Source organism: Miniopterus natalensis, chromosome 8 (genome assembly GCF_054644295.1).
Source record: "Miniopterus natalensis isolate mMinNat1 chromosome 8, mMinNat1.hap1, whole genome shotgun sequence".
Lineage (NCBI taxonomy): Eukaryota > Metazoa > Chordata > Mammalia > Chiroptera > Miniopteridae > Miniopterus > Miniopterus natalensis.
In genome coordinates, this window is record NC_142088.1 from 62,324,008 (window position 1) to 62,342,339 (window position 18,332).

The 18,332-nt window shown below is 38.0% G+C and overlaps 1 protein-coding gene across 1 annotated transcript in view; it reads right to left on the reverse strand.

Annotated features, from left to right (window-relative positions):
- ARHGAP15 (Rho GTPase activating protein 15) overlaps window positions 1-18,332 on the reverse strand; it is a 574,327-nt gene that overhangs the window by 545,476 nt on the left and 10,519 nt on the right. The window lies entirely within an intron of this gene.

An 18,332-nucleotide genomic window follows, 5' to 3' on the forward strand; every position in this document is an offset into this window, starting at 1 on the left:
CACACTCATAATATCCACAGTGGGGAATTAAAATTATTTTGTCCATCACCATCTGCCAACTGAACTAGATTCAGTAGCTTAGTTGGACATAATATTTATGAAGAATGTAAAGAAAGAAAAAATCAACACCATTTATTTACTTATTTATATTTTTATAGAAGAAATCTGACTTAGGCAGAAAAATTCAATGTGAGCACATTTCAAGGAGTAGCAGTGAAGAAATAATAATTCACAGAAAGAACACAAAGAAAACTAAACTGTGGCAGCATCAATGGTTGGGTTGGGAAGGCTTTAGTTGCTTCCCCAAATCCATAATTCTTTTCAGCTAATCTTCCCCACAAGCGCCACAAATGAACATATCATCTCATTTAAAACGCAAACACAGTTTCTAAGCTTCTAGAAACAGATCCCCTTCTAGCCTGACTATTGTCTCCATGTTTCACCCAGCTGGACATTACATAGCTAGCCTGGGCACGTGTGTAAACATTAGAAAAGATTGTCACCAAATACAGAAGCCAATAAAATCCTAAATTAGGATGATATTTTAAGGAGCCAGCTGTATTGGTAACCCTATGTCTGTTGAACAGAAAATGGGGCTTGAATTATGGCAATGTTCAAGTTAAGTGGACACTAAAGTAATTAGAAAAGAATGAAAGCATGTTTATAAGTTTTTTCTTTAAATTTATTATTGATTTTAGAGAGAGAGGGGGGGAGAGAGAAAGAGAGAGAGAGAGACAGCGCCTCGACTCAATCAGTCGCACTGTGATGGAAGATTGAACCCTTATCCCAGTATGTGCCTGAATCAAACCATTGACCTTTCGGTGCCCTTTGGTGCACAGGATGGGTGATCAACCAACTGAGGCATACCAGCCAGGGCAAAAACGAAAGCATTTTAATAGGAGGAAAAGAGTCACCTTGTAACTGACACCAGTAAGCCAATTGAGTAATAACTCAAAAAAGAAGTTAGTATTTATTGAGTGCGTATTATGTGTCAAGCAATGTGTCCAGTGGTTTAATACTTACAAAACCTATGACATAGACATTGAACACATGTTTGCAGAGGAGAAAACTGAGGATCAGTGAGACTAGTAATTTTCCAAGGACACCTGACAGGAAGAAGTAAAGGAGAGGAGTATGTATTTTATTCCTCCCAAAAGACACATATGTTCATTAACAGATGAATAGATGGACAAATTCTAGTTTATCTGCGCAATGAAATATTGCTCAACAATAAGAAGGAATGGACTACTGACACATACAAATACATGGCTAAACTGCAAATTCAGTGTGCTGAATGAAAGAAGCCAGGCAAAAAAACCCCCAAAAAACAAACAAACCACACACAGAAAGAAAAAGTACTTAACTGGCTACTCATGATTTCACCTAAATGATATTCTAGAAAATACAAACTAACATATAGTGATGGAAAGCTGACCAGTGATTGCCTAGAGATGGGGATGGAGAGAGAAGTGGATTATATTGGATACAAGGAAACTTTGAGGGTGATAGATATGACTGTTGTCTTGATTGTGATGATGGTTTAACAGTAGTCTACATATTTTTAAAATAATCAAATTATACACTTTAAATACTTATACACTTTGCTGTACTTCGGTTATACCTCACAAAGTTGTGAATAGGAATGTTGTTTAAGATTTCTTCACATATATTTTGTGAAAAAATATTTTGCTCATATGTTCATTTCTATGTTTCTACATGAGTTATGTATTATAAAATGTATCTAATTGAGAAAATAATATCTCTATCAATAAGATTTGAAAAATAATTTGAATAAAAGAAGATTTTGTCCCAACTATTTCATAGAAATATAATGACAGCTACTTTGATGAGAAGAATTTCAATATATATCAAATCTGGCCACTAATGTAGGCATAAGGGATCTTACCTCTATATCTAACTAGAATAAGATATAGAGTATTATATATATAACCTTTCTTTAAAAAAGTAAATGCAATCACAAGCAGATGATACAAGTAGTTATTTCTCCATATACCTCAGTACATGATACGTTTTTGGTTTTATTCTGTGTATGGTTTATTGTTGAGGTCATTAATTTTTCTTAGCAGCAATTGTATGAATCTTGGACATTTATGAAAATGCTACCACTAAAAGCGTGAGTTTTTTCAGGGCATATTTTAGTGAATTGATAAAAGGATGAAAGAAGGAATGAAAATCTAGAAATTACCATTGTAATGGAGGCCTCGGTTGATGGTAATTGGATGAGTTACATAAAAAGTGCCCATCATGACTTTAGTTATATAGCACTGTCTCTAATGGACACCTTTGTGATCTTGTACAAGTCAATGGACCTCTGTTTCATCATTGGGAAAAAAGTGATAGTGAGGGGACAGAGGCAGCCAAGAGAACTGCTGTGACCTATAGAGTCATTTTGACTTCCGATACTGATGTGCTTAAAGTCTGGGAGCCCAACAAGTATTGCTACAGATTTACAGGGTGCAGTAGTTTTAGGCAGATAAGAAATAATGCAAATGGTTTGGTGTGAACTAATTAATACCCAAGGATTTGAGTTGGGGGAAGTCTATGATTAAACACATAAAGTTTTTTCTAGAAAATATCTGGGTTCTCCTCTGAGTGCATTCAAAGCTTGATCTTCCATAGTTTACTCATTAGATTCACACTCTAAGGGTGCTGTGTTTGTAGCATGGGTGAGGGGAATCATTCAGGCTAAGGCCACTTTCTTCTGAGCAAGAGCATAAAGCCACTGTATTTACATAGCCCTGCCATGCGCCATTTATAGAACATGCTGCTTCCTCAAAGTCCACACCGAATTTCATTGTCAAATCAACATTTGCATTTTTGTATTGATTTCACATCAACCCATAATTTGTCTACTTATGTTCCTGTCAAAGGGCTGGATTACTTTAAAAGCCTCTTATCTGGCTTTCCCACCTGTTTTCTTAAAGACAGGCTGCAGGAAACATTTTTAAAATATTCCCTCTTTAGATCTTTCTGTTTGGCTGATTTCTTCTCCTACCACAGTGTTTCTGTCACTTTTCTAACCCCACTATTTCCTTTCCCATCTGACTCCATCCTTACATTTTTTTGGTACCTCACTGCACCCCGTTTGCTCTCTTTAGTCAGCTTCCTTTGTATTTCTTCTACAATGGCAGTGACTTGATATTATTTTATAATTGTTCTCATATTTGCAAATATTTGGTGGTTCCTAATTTTGCAAAACACTACATTGCTCAGAGAAGAATGAAGAAAACCACATAGAATCTCTTCTATATGATTCCTACCAGCAGAATATAAAATATCCATTCAACATTTATAGAGATCCCCTTAAGTGGCAGGCACTATATTGGAGACTGGATATACTCTTTTTTTTTTTTTTTTAAACCAAGTGTCTTACAGTTTGTCAGGGTGAAAGAGCAAAAACACGTAATTAAGTGAGAATAGAGTTGTGCCCTGGTAGAAAGAAGAGCAATAGCATCAAACTCAGGAGGAACTGGGAAATGGACAGAGAGAAACTGCAAAAGAGGTCAGTCAATGCTGGAGTAGTCAGAGCAGGTTGAGCATTTCAGTCAAGGGGCTCAGCAACACAAAGTTTTGCAAGTAACTGTGAAATTATAAGGTAGATATTGAAATGTGTGATGAAGGAAAAACACAGGGTCAAGGAAGTTCACGGATAAGACCAGTGATGGATTTTGGTTTTTTTGAAGGCATTTATCCTCAGTGTATGTGATTCTGATATCTTGCTAGCCTCTCATTGAGCTCAAGGACTGACAGGACACCCCACCCCTTCTAACCTGCCCAGGGCTGTAAGGGGCTGGTATTCTGGACGCTCTAAGGAAGAGAATGTGGGAAGAAGGCTTTCCTTGGCATAATTAACAATGTCTTGTATGGATGACTTGAGTGCAAGACAGAGAGAAGCAGTACCCCCTGCAGGACCCAGGGAGGGGCAGGAGGAAGGAGAGAGGACCCAGGAGGAAGGAAACCCGATGGGCCGAAATGACAGCTGTGCTAGTGGCTGTGGAACTTGCAACTGCTGTACTTGAGGGTTCAGAGATGACTTATTCTCTTTCATCCTGTTAGGAACCTCTCATACCAAGTGGATAAGGCTGTTTCTAGGCCAAATTTTGCAAGTTGTATTTGGACCCCAGTTATCTTTTTGCCATCTTTGTTTTTCATTTTCCTCTTACGCACCTCCTAACATGTTTTTTCCTCTCCCAGGCACCTATGGTTCCTTTCATATTTTGTATGCCGAAGTCCTACTGCAGCAACTGCTCAGGCCACATCTCATCCACAGAGTTAACACTCCTGAAATGCCATCACGCATTCTTTCTTAAAAGGTCCTTGAAACATACCCATGCTCCCGGTGAACCGCTTAGATGTATATGAGAGGGAGATGATTAAACACAATGTCGTAAATGATTAGTCAGACTTCCCCTGAACTTCTCAGGGGAGCATTTACCTGCATTTCAAACTGGAATCCCTTCTGGTTATGTGGGAGGCATCCATTGCAGTAGAAGGGCTTTGATCAGTCAACATATGACTTTAAGTAAACTTAAGGGGGAGGTAGCATTTGTGACTAGAGATAGGATGTTAATTAGCATTGCATTCTAGTAAATGGTGCCCCCTGGAGTTGCTCAATGTGATGGCCCAGCCATGGTGGTCTTATTTTTGAGTCTTTATGAGAGGAGTTTCTAGGCGAGCAAACTTCATTATGAAGCCTTTCCAACCTCAAATCAAAGGAAGCCCTCCCACTCAGGGTTCATAATGACTAAGCTGCCAACATCAAGGAGTGGATGTACTACCAGGAACACATGTATCAAATTCAGGATGTACTCAGAAAAACAATGAAGAGCTCCAATGTGTGAGTCTTTCTGTGTTATTATTCCAAGTATATTCACAGGGGTTTGAAATCATAACCTGTTATTGCACCCATGCTTTAATTCTTCAATGACCTTCAGTTTTCTAGACTTGGTAAAATAGATTGTAATATCAATATTTGTCTATGCGTATTTCTATGCAACTTAGTTACATCAAGCATTTTGTTAACTATAAGTCATATTAACTTTAAGTTTCATGTGATCTACATGCCTATTCAGAATTTCCCATGTTCTTCCTGTCACATATTATGTGCTCATCATCATTATCATCATGTTTTATTAAATAAAACGTTGATGCCTTATGCATTTATGTTCTTATAAGAGACACACAGAACCTTACTGAATGACTAACAAAAATATTAAAAGAATTAGTTCATTTTGCATGTGTCCCACATATCCATTGATTTTATAAAACTCTCTAAATAAATATCCCTGAGTTATAAATTAAAATGTAAATCACTTAAGACTGGCTTCGCAACTTCCCCAGACTTCCTGATTTTGTATGTATCAAGAGAAAAGCAAGACTAGTTGCACTAGTTCCACTTTCAATACTGTTTTAAAAACAGGAAGCAGTGATGACAATGCACTTCGTAAGAGCCACCCAAACTTTGGCTCTGCTCAACAGACTTGGTCCTGTGCTGTTCTGGGCCTGATTCTCCCACTCTCACTGCAAATACCCAAGTATGAGTGAATGTGATATTTCATCTAATCAGAAATGTCATAGCTGCTCTGTCAATTATTTGTTGCACTCTGTTAATTAAACTCAGGCTCGGCAGCTTGCCCTTTTGAGTTAGAAAGTGAATTTTTGACATATCTTTTCCATCAGCATTATCAAGAAGTATATCAAGAAATTTTTGAGCTAGGAGATACTGAGTATGCACTATGCTATATCTCCATGATGCAGAGCAGAGAAAACTGAAGCTCAGAGACCCTGAGTAGCTTTCCCAAGGTGCACAGCCTGTTCAAAAGTAGTCCCAGAACAGGACTCAGGGCCTACATCCTCAAATATCCATGCTTTAGTCATAGACCTCCAAGTCCAGGGGAAACTGTGTATGAAGAAATAAGGTAACAAGGATTCCAAAGGAAATCTGACAGATCACGGAATTAAAGTGAAAAAGGACAGCCATGTTAGATACATGTCTTTCTATTTAATCATTTATAAATGTCCCTGTGCTTCCTGACAAAACAACAAAGACTTAACAAATGTTTATTGAATATATAAATAGAAAAAATATAGAAAAAAGTTAATGCCAGTGGACATAGCCTAGAAAAGCATTACCCATAGGAAAATGGCTTTGACCAAATTTATTTCTTAATGAAAAAAATATGTGTAACTCACCCTGGCCAGTGTTTCTAAAGGCCATATGAACTATGGCTATTCCATAATCAGAAGCAGAAAAAAAGCAATACATTTCATATCTTCTGAGGCTAACATTAAAGCATACTTGGATATTCATCTGAATTTTTGAAAATATGAAAAATACCATATTTCCATTTCAGAATAACCCCTTTGTTTCTTTCTCATTAAAAAATGACATTTATCACAGAGTTGGAATTTAGCAGAGTTAATTGTTCTGACAATAGAGAATGTTTTCCTTGAGTTTCAAATTTCTTTAGATACTTCATACTCTTTCTCCAAAAAGAAGGACTCTCTTGCCTGACAAAGACTGCCACTGAGGATTTTGTAAGGAAATCCATCTCAGAAGCAAACACTGAGTGTACCCCAGGGAATTCCCACTCAGTGAGTGTTAGCCAGGTGTTCACTGTGTGGTCACCCCAACCTCCAAGAGCTACAGTCCCTCTGCCTAAGCACACAGGAACTCTCTGTGGTGAAATGACCTCCTTTATTTTCTGGAATATTTGGAAAGAGCTGTTTCTCCAAGTCTAAGAGCTCATGGCAACTCCACAGACAAATATTACTTCTCTGAGAAATTCATTCCAATCCCCTTGAAAGATCTTATGTTGATCTGTGGTAGAGCACAGTCCATTTGCTCCCCTGTGGAAATGACTCGTGGCCTTGGTAGCTTCAGTAATGTGTGGCACAACCTTCCTGCTACACTTTCCTGACAGGTCAGTAATTAACTTGCATTGCAATTGTTTGTCATCTCCACCACAGCAGCCATTTACCAAAATAACATTTTAATTTCAGTTTCCTTCCAGTTCACTTTTCTTTTCTTTTTTTTTTCCCTGTGGCTTCTACATCTCTATTAAGTCTAATTTCCCCAGACCACTTCCATAAGCGGAGAGAGTGCAATAAAACTGTTTCAAAAATGTCAAATATAATGAGAAAAGAAGATCACAGTAAAGGAATTTGACCATAGCCACCCCATTGGGTAACATTGTCTTTGACTGGGCAGGTGTTATATATGGGAAATGTGATAATGAAGCTTTGCAATCTTTGCATTTATTTAACTTACATCAGGGAACCTGGGTGATTTGCCGCAGTTACTGACAAAGTCTGGCAAGTCAGCTACATGGATAAGCTGTAACACAGGGAATGTCATTGCATGTGGGCATCCTAAATGGTAAAAATGACAAGTAAAATATATTTTTGAGTAGAATAAGTCCTGGACAAAATTGTGTAGGAACCTTGGTCTTTTCTTAGATCTTGGTATCTCATCATTTCTCATCCTCTGAGCACCTTAACCTTTTAGGTTCCATCCTATTGGGAGCAAAGCATCTGACTTTCATTTTGAATTTTTATTGAGCCTCAACCCTGAGAAATAGACTCTCTAGGTCCCACAGTTTCTTCAAAAATGATTAAAAACCTGGGGTTGAGCCCTGGCCGGTTTGGCTCAGTAGTCAGAGTGTCAGCCTGCCAACTGAAGGGCCTCAGGTTAGATTCTGGTCAAGGGGATGACCTGATCGCAAGCTCAGCCCCAGGCGCGGGCTTGGGGCACGTGCAGGACACAACCAATTGATGTGTCTCTCTCAGATCGATGTTTCTCTCTCTCTTGCTCCCTTCCATTTTCTCTGAAAAGCAATGGAAAAAATACCCTTGGGTGAGGATTCAAATGAAACCGAACAAAACAAAAACCTGAGGTTGAGTTACACATGGGGCTGTCTACCATGGAGTCTGATGAGAGTGCCGTGGAGGATGGGACTGAGGACAATTTCAAGGTGAAGGTGACATTTGACTTTGACATTGAATGATAAATAGGACTCCAAAGGCAGAGAGGCGATATGAAGAACAGTGCAGGCTGAGATAACAAGATTTAAAGAAAAGAGGGGTGACTATCCACAACAAATGTTGGAGTGTGGGGGTTAGGTGGGAAAGCTAGGGGGAGAGAGTTAACTGGGACTGGATTGGAGAAGCTTGCAGTTGCTATTAAAGATTTTAGTTTTGTCTTATAGATCCTGGAAACTTTGATGACTTTATTTAAGACATAATCCCCTCCCAAAAGACTTGGTGAAAAGAGACCCCAAAGAATGGATCCCCAGCCACTTGAAGCTACACAGCGAGCAATAGCATTCTCATGAGATGCTTCTTAGTTAACTAACTCAGAATCTACATCACAGCATCTATTCGTAAACACCAATCGTAAGATAAGGACACCAACGGACCTGGGGGGAAAAATTCTCTAGAACTTTAGGAACCTTGCTTTGAACTTCCAGGTGCATGCTTAATGCTTCTGGTTACCAATTAAGTGAAGAGAAAGGTAAAGACTTCAGAGGAATGACAAATGAAGCATTTAAAGATAAGAGGTCCAAGGGTGCTATTGCATTTTATTAAGGGCATAGAAGAAAAAATAAAATTAAGATTAGTGGAACTGCTTCTGAATTTCCCTCTGGTGATCAGTTAAAATGTAAGAAAAAATTAAAAAGCAAATAGGAACAAAATGTCTGTGCCATTGTAATTATGTTTAGGCAGCATAAGAAATTTTATGAAATGCCAATCTCCTTGGATACACAGGAGAACCATAAGGGGCATAAGTAATGCAATCTTCTCTGTTTCCTCTGTCAGTTTTGACCTAATCTAGCAAGAAATGCTGAGCCATTTTCCGCCTCTTGCGTACAAGTATCAATTAAGGGAAAATAGGGTGACTATCTTCGGGCACTGGGTTATGAAATGTCACTTAAGGAGAAAACATGGGTGATAGAACAAGTTGCTCAGCAGCTACCATGTTAGAAAACAAGGACAAAACAAGTAGAGTCTCAGACACTCTCTGGGGTAGGACTAATTCACTGGTCTTTGCTGGAAGGCTATCAAGTGCAAAACAAAAACATTTCAACCTGCAATTGCTTGTTTCCTGGGATTACATGTTCTATAATATTTATTTCCTAAAAGATGTTGCAGAGCCCTTCCATCAAATGGAGAAGATCTAATCACACATTGCTCTGGCTGGTGTGGCTCAGCTGGTTGAGTGTTGTCCTGTACAAGGAAAGATTACAGGTTTGATTCTCAGTCAAGGCACATACCCAGTTGCAGGTTTGATCTCCAGTCAGGATGGGAACCAGGAGGCAACCAACCCATGTTTCTCTCTCTCCTTCTCCCTTTCTCTCTCTCTAAAATAAATAAAAACATGGTTTTAAAAAATCTAATCATACATTGATTGCATAACACCAGGCTTTCTCTACCTCTCTCTTGGCCTGCCCAGGTTAAAATATGGAGAAGCTGTGTATTGCATAATTAATGCTCAACATTAATTAACAGAAGTCAGTGACTGACAACTGTCAAATATGGCCTACATTTGTTTTATTTAGCAAATTTTTTATTGTACCCAATTAGTCTTTCCCTAATGTTCATGTCTTCAATCTCTGAATTGATTGGATTGGATTTCAGTGCCAAAGGGACATGTCTGAGAATGAGAAAATAATGTCATAGTCCATTGTTGTGACAATGACAATACCTTTCAAATATTTCACAATGTCTCCTTTAATGCATTTAAAAATCAGTTTCTCTTTCACTCAATTACGTATGCATAAAAATACATTTTAAATAGTTATGTTTGTGTGTGTCTATCTGCATTTGCCTGTGTTTGTGTAATCTGAGAGGAACATTGCTCAGAAGTCCCCATCTATAGATTGTTATCAACTAGGTGGTTTGTTATCAAGGTCCGTTCTGAATGCAGGGAATTGTTCAGAAGTAGCTCAATTACCCACAAGGGAGATTGGCCTAGAGAAGTAGGGCTTCAATCTTAGCAAGGGAATGAAGCAATGAATGACCAGGTTGTCAGTAGAGAAATTTGTGGTCAAGAACAAAGCAAATGCCTAACGATGACGGCGTGACTTGCTGAGGGACTGGGGCTTGCAGATAAGGGGGGAGGGGCACACTTGATGTGTGTATCACAGTGCAGACCAAAAGCCATGATCACTTTTTATAGTTTATTATCAAACTCACAGAACTTCATTCCACTGGAATTAGTTAAAGATTACCTGCAAAAAGCTCAGATTTATTCTGGGGGTTAAGGTCAGAAATAACTCATCTTCAGTTGAAAATGAGAAAACAGATCCAGTAGTGAGCAGGAACACTGCAGAGCAGTGATGCTCAAGGATCAGTGTGAGGAGCTTCATAAACATGCAGATTTCACTGTACCGTCCAAAGACATTTCCACTCAACAAGACTGAAGAGGGACCTGAGAAACTACCTGCTTGGCCATCACCCTTGGTGATTCAGATGCAAACTGAACATTGTTGAGAAACATGTCCACAGAATTATATAGTTGGTTTTAAAAAAATTTTTACATCTGCATTGTTCTAAAATTAAGAATTATTATTGTGTCCCCTTGTTTTTAAAGCCCGTTGTTACTAGATTCATATTTGTTGGTATTGTTGCTCAAATGAAGTTTTCTGGGAATAAATTTCACTTGGGAATATGCTGGTGGTTGGGGGAAGCGGCATGGATCATAGATGGGAATAGTGAGAAGAGGTTAGGTAGCTCAATAGGTAGGTATAAAGATGGTTACATAGACAGAGAGGTACATGAAAGTGATACTGTGAATATCTATTTGAAGTTAATTTAAATATGATGTTTAGCGATCCAGAACACACATCCAGGATTAATTATTGCTACAAAATAAATTCTTTTACATCTAAGAAAAACCCAAGAGGATCACAAGACAAGCAATCAGGGTCTATTGTATAACTTTCAGCACAGTGTTTTTTGTTGTTGTTTAATGTTTATATCATGAACTTCGTGTTAGTAAAACAACTTAAATTTAAATACTTGCAAAACAGTTATTTTGCTTGTTAAACATCAAAGGACCTTTGGCGTGAGAACAAAACAGATTCCACAAAATATTGTTGTTTTCACTCAAATTTAATCTGAAATTTGGGGGGGGAGTGAGGCCAAGAATATCAAAAGAGGAAAAATTATTTACCAGTCCCCATAATTTAAATTGCATGTTTTTGACTGAGTTTTTCAGTCCTGCCTTTGAAGATCCTTCAGTACGCTACACATGTTGCATAGCTTACAATGTACCCTTTTTCTAATAGGTTGACAAACTCAAGGCTCTTTTGATGCCTTAGTCTCTTGAAGCATTTCAGCTACATTATCAGGAACCGCGATCCACCGTTGTTTGGGGACTAGAGGCACCATTTAAAGAAATGGTGTTTTGTTTCTCTTTCTGCAAATGAGAGTTGGGGTGGGGTGTCCTCTCCCTAAGACGTGAGAATTGGAGGAGAGGGTTAGATGCCTAACTAGATTCTAGTTAAGTGAGAGTTACTGTAATCCGTAGCAGTGTAGTCAAATTTCTATATTATTTTAGGCTCCTCACAAAGCAAAATGTATGATTTTGGTGGCATGTTGAATTCAAAAAAGAATGCATAAATACTTAGTTTTTATATGGCTAGCAGGATTACCTATATAATTTAAAAATTACTGAACAGTAATTCTTTTTTCTCTCCTCCGTTTATTCACTTATAGCCTTGAAATAACTACTTTTGAGGCTTAGAGATTCTGATCTATTAATAGATAACATGTATGGTGAAATGGGCTATATAGCCACACCCAGCTACATTTCCCCATCTTACGGGCTGTAAATTTCACATGTATATGTGTATGTTTGTATGTGTGTTTATATTTTCCTTTCTATTTTTATCACCACCCAAGGAATATGGACCTGTCTTTTAACTTCTCTATAACAATGCATCTATACAGGTGTAGATGCTCTGGTCCATAACTTATATCATGTGGCTTTGAAAATGTCAGGCAAACTAAAGATTACTATATTTGTTATAATTTAAAAAGTTAACCATTTGGAGACATCATTTAATGGTTATAAAAATGCTTTGAGGAGAATTGGCAGAAGAAATTTTATTCTTTCAAATTAGAAAAATGAACCCAGTCATGAAAGTTAGAAAAACAAAACAAGGACCTCAATTTAAAAAAAAACAACACTACATTTAAATGGATGTTTTTTCATAGAATAATCTAATGTGCTAGTCAGTCACTAAACACTTATTAGAATTCATTTGTATATAGAAGTTATTTAGAGGACTCTCGTCTCTCTAATCATTGCACCCTGTTCCTGCTTTCTTTGGAGCAGCCATAAATTCAAGAAGAGGTGGAAAATCAGCAGACTGCCAACCAAACTCAACCCACAGACATATGTTGTTGGGCCTGAAGGATGATTTCAAATGTTTTGAATGAGTTCCCATTGAAAATGAGGAATTTACTTTTTTTAAAAAAAGGTGTATAACTGTGTGTCTTCTCTTGAAAAATCATAAGGTGTGGAAAACCGATCAAGGTATACATGGTAACTGTCAGGTGGAGGTGGGCACCTTCTACATCTGTAAACAGGGCAAGTGCTCTCTGACCCAGAGGTTCTCTCCCTCTGCACTTGATTCTCAGGTATCACGACTTTCCGGGGGCATCTGTGACTCTGATTCTTGGTGTCAGTCACCTCAGGGAACATCGCTCCTCTGATGTGTGGGTTGAGCAGAGATTCTGCTGCATGTTAAATCAGTGTCATTTTTTATATTTTACTATTTTTAAGGCAAGCTGGGAGAATTGTAAATGGAGAACAGAACCAAGAGACTGTTTGTACCCCTGCTTTAGAATGGGTCATCGATAACATTATTTCATATATTCTTTTTTTAAAATCCTCACCTGAGGATAGTTTTTCTTTCTCTATTTCTTTTTAAAATATGTCTTTAATTGATTTCAGAGAGAGGGAGGGAGAGGGAGAGAGAGAGATAGAAACATCAATAATGAGGGAGTCATTGATCGGCTGCCTCTTGCACGCCCCCTACTGGGGATTAAGCCAGCAACCTGGGCATGTGCCCTGACCAGGTAATTGAACCGTGATCTCCTGGATAATAGGTTGATGCTCAACTGCTGAGCCATACTTGCTGGGTAGAGGACATTTTTCCCATTGCTTTTCAGAGAAAGTGGAAGCAGGAGAGAGAAGAGAAGGGGGGAGAGGGAGTGAGGGAGACATCGATGTTAGAGAGACACACCAATTGGTTGCCTCCCACTCACGCCCTGACCAGGCCAGGGGTGTAGCCTACAACCAAGGCAAGTACCCTTGGCCAGAATAGAACCCGAGACCCTTCAGTCCATAGGCTGACACTCTAACCACTGAGCAAAACCGTCTAGGGCTATTTCATATATTCTTATAATTTTTTCAACTTGACCTCAGATTACCAAGAGTAGGACATTGTGCTGTGCTCTTTGCTATTGTTAAGGAAGTTCCCTTTTTCCTCATTTCTGCTCTGACCTCCGTGACTGTTCCTTTTATATGTTGGCAGATTCTTGTATCCTGACTTCTATTGTTTTCTGTTCTCTATTTGAGTGGTGTCCCTTCTGCTCACATTGACTGTGGGATCCTTAAAGCCACACTCTATATTTGTCAGTTTTGTTGCGTGGTGTTGTATCTAGAACATCGCAGGTACTTGGTACCTATCTGAAGTCCCCTGCCTCTAATACCCTCAGGACTGTGACCATTTCCAACAAATTCAGATTTGCCACTGTGGTTTCCAGTCTCAAGTGTGGATTCCCGTGATTCTTTCCCACTTCTCTGCATCAAAAGCTGCCAAATCGCCTTGGGATACAATATATCAGGGTCAGGGAAAGTTAGAATAACCTCTGCATCTCACCTTCCCCATCCCTCTCTCAAGTCATACTCTACCCCATGTTGACTAGTTGCTAGCTTTCCTTTCATGCTGACTTCCCACCCTGAAACTACAACTCACTTTCTTAAAGCCGGACGTGTAACCTAAAGTGCCCTGGCCTGTAGGATAAAGCTGGTTCTCCAAGAGCAGTCACCATAGCCACTTATCTCCTGAGTATCTGGGTGGTCACCTCCCACGGCCACACCTTGCTCTCATTAGGTGGATGCCCTAATACTAACTGTTTTCAGAATTAGGACTGAGATTGATGTATTCACTCAACCTCCATATGTGGAATCCTGAGCAGCTTTTCCCAGGGAGAAAACAACAAACAAAACAGAATGACTTCTCTAACTGAATCTTCTCAACCTGGGCCTCTCAACCTCCTGTCTTATTTTTCCTTCTAGAATCATTTTGCCAGGACCCCAGCATATCTGCCTCAGGATCTACGTTACCACCTTCTGGCTTGGGCAAAATTTAGACATCAAATAAAAGTAGGTAAAGATAATTTTGCCTTCTGACTTTCTCTTTGTCTCTGCAGGTTTTCTTTATTTTAATGCTATGTCCAAGAGTCAGTGGCTGCCTACCACTTTTTGGATCGCAGTGTATGATGAATTCTAATTCTTCAAAAATAAAGGGTATTTTTGGTGAGGACACATCTTGAGCTGCTTGAAGGAACGTTTCCATATCAACCAAAAATTGGTAAACAAACAAAAAAAGCTTTCTTCCTTCTCCCACACACAGCTATACTATCTTCCCCCACACAGCTGTATTGGGGAAATGAAAGCAATAGCAAGAAATTGCTTTTGATGAGTTTCATAATCTTATCATAATACTTAGAACTGAAATAAACCAAAAGTACCTCACCATAAATTTTATTTCATAATGAGGGAAAAAAATGGTCATCGAATGAAGACAACCTAAAAAACCAATTGCTGTGGCTACTATTTGTGCCACATTTCACCTTTATAAAATAATTATTATATGCCACAAACTAGACAAAATATCTTACATACATTATTTTTCTTTTTATCTTGTGAGAAAACTCCCCATTTTATTAGTGAGGAAACTCACGCCTAGGGAGGTGAAGTAAGTTGCACAGGATAACATGTAATAGCTGGCAAGTGGTGGAGCCCAGGGTTGAACCATGGTTTTTCTGACTTCACAGCCTGAGCTCTTAATAACTTTACCATCTCTATAAGAAATAAAAAATAGTTCTGGACTAGAATTTGGGAGAAATATGTTCACATCGTGTCCTCAAACAATGAAAAGCCCCTGTTTATTTCACTAGCTTGCTGGAATAATCAAGTAAAATAATGTATGCAAATTCACTTTTAAAACTCTAAATAGAATACAGAGATTAGACATTTTAACTTGTGTTAATCAACCTGAAGACATAAAATAAATCTGAAATAGGCAAAATAAAGGATCATGAAAAAGAAGATGGTGGAGGGGGTCAATGGGGAAAAATTTTAAACAATACTTTAAACAATAAAGATAAACTTTAAAAAACATAATGGATGACCAAATAAATAACTGTAACAGCAAATAAAAAATGGAGAGAAGGGACTGGATTTTCCTAAAGCATGACAATTGATTGGATGTATGGAATAAATGAATCCATAGAAATTCCAGAAATACTTGCTTAGATGACTTGAGGAATCGAGGTATCTGAAGTTAGAAGAGAGATTCTGTAGGGAGACTATGGGTTTAACTTGAAACATACTCAGTTTGAACTACTGATGGGACTTAATGGAAGAGATATCAAGTAACACATTGACATGAGGAACAACATTGGAAGAGAAGCCAAGGACAAAAACAGAAATTTAAGGATTATATTTGAGAGAATAAACTTAAACCATAAGAATGTCAAAAGAGTCTGGCGAAAAGAGCAGATGGACTAGAGCTGTGCCATTCACTAGAAATATGATGTGAGTCACACATGTAATTTACAGATTTCTGGCAGCCACATTAGATGAGTAAAATAAAATTGGTGAAATTAATTTTAATGATATATTTTATTTAATGAAATATATCAAAAATTTATAATTTCAGCACATGATCAAAATAAAAATATTAATGAGAAAATTTACATTCCCTTTATTTGTACTAAGTCTTCAAAAGCTGGTGTCCACTTCACAACTCTATTTATTTATTTATTTTTATTTAAAAAGAAATTATTTTGGGGGGGGAAATATATCTTTATTGATTTCAGAGAGAGGAAAGGAGGGGGGGAGAGAGATAGAAACATCAATGATGAGAGAGTCACTGATCAGCTGCAGCCCACAACGCGGGCATGTGCCCTGACCAGGAATCGAACCTCGATCACCTGGATCCTAGGTCAACACTTAATCGCTGAGCCATGCCTGGCCGGGCTTCACAACTCAATTTAGAATAGCTACATTTCAAGCGCTGAATAGCCATTTGTTGCTAGTTGCCCCATCATAATGGTCAGCATGGCTGAGAAGGAATTTTGAAGATTAAAGACTGTGTGGAGGCATAGGGTCAGAAGAAAGAAAGAAAAACAGATAAGGTACCTGCACTATGACAGAAACTAAGGCAGAAGTGTTTTCTTCCTCACGTGTTTTGTAACACCTCTACATGAGGAAATGTATATACTAAACAAGCAACACATTATCCACAGATGGCATTGTTTTAGACAAGGAACAAGACAGAATCCTTTTAGACCTTTTCAGATGCTAAGGAATTTATGAATGAAGTCCAGCATTGCTTAATTGGTGGAACGCAACAGGCTTAGAATTTGCAGCATGGCATTGTGAAAATAACGTGCTTTTTGCATTATCCAGGTATCTCCTGTAAATCTTGACACATCTGACTAAATAGCACATAAATTTGGATGCTTAACCAAGTAACCTTACCTTCCTTTTCTTTAAAATGGGTAACTGACTCCTTTACATGATTTTTGTGGGTGTCAAATGATAGTAGGTATGCAAAATATCTGATATATAATATCCATGATATGTAATAACATAATCATAGCTATGATGAGTATTATTAGCAATCCCACCCAGTGAGCGTGGCTCAGTGGTTGAGCATCGACCTAGGATCCAGATCACAGTTCAGTTCCAGGTCAGGGCCCATGTCTGAGCAGTGGGCTCAATCCCATGTGGGGAGGAGGGGCAGGAGGCAGCTGATCAATGACACTCTCACCATCAATGTTTCTATCTCTCTCTCCCTTCTCTCTGAAACCAATAAGGAAATATTTAAAAAGAAACAAAAATAAAAAACAAAAAATAATCCCAATCTAATAATTTATATTGATGAATGTCTAATGCTACTATCTTTCAAGTAAGGGAATATTGTCTATTTTACTATAACACCTTAGTACCTACCAGAGTGTTGAAGACACTAGTGGGGTATTCAGTACTCATGCTCACTCCTAAATTCCACTTCCTTTAAGAGGACCATCAAGATATGTGTAGGTGATATTATATGGAGGCTCAGGTTACTTGTGTTCCTAGTACACTTATCACAAAAATGAATATAGGCTCTACTGCTCAGTTCCTAGCCCTTAAAATTCTAATATGAAACGAAGTAAGGCAGAAAGATCAATTAACAGAAAGAAAACTTTCCCTTGACTCAGCACCTAGTTTCCTGAGCATTCTACCTTTCACAGCTCTTCTGAAAAGCTATCTCGTTTTGACTCTCAGCTTGACACTACATCAGTAGAGATTAGAACAAAAAGTTCTCTAAGATTTTAGAAAATTAACCTAAAATAAACATACGGCGATTCCATTTTAACACCATGGTTTTAGCTAAAGAGTTAAAAATTTTAATATTAGAGGTGGTTGGTGCTTTCTATCAGTTTATGACAATGTATTCTTAGATGGAGTGTTTCTTGCTTGGAGTTTGAGAAATGGACCACAGTATATAATGGATCCTGGCTCCTAATCCAACTTTTCATTGCTGCCAGGTTATTCAAACTGTACCCATAAAGTGTTATTCTTTTGAAATATGTTTCTTGACCCCTTTCCCCTAAACTTATCCTATTTTTCATACCCAGGAGAAATCACAAGTCTCCACAAAAATTTCCCTGATTCTATAGCCACAGTCAGCTTTGTATCACTTATTCTATCACTAATCAAATATTCATTGAGTGTTTATTATATCTATGCCTACCTTTGTTCTAGGTTCTAGATATTTAGTTGTAAAAAGACAGACAAGGTAAATACTCTCATGGGCCATTCAATCCATGTAAAGATAGCCACTAAGCAATTTAACAAAGAATTATATAATTCCCCATATCCAAAAGGCTATTTAGGAAAATAAAAGCAAAGTGATGAGGTAGAAAGGGCCTTGCAAATCACAAAATGAGATTGAATATATTTGATGTATAAGAGAAAGTCATTTGGAATGGTTTAGTAGGAGAGTTGCATAATTTAAGTA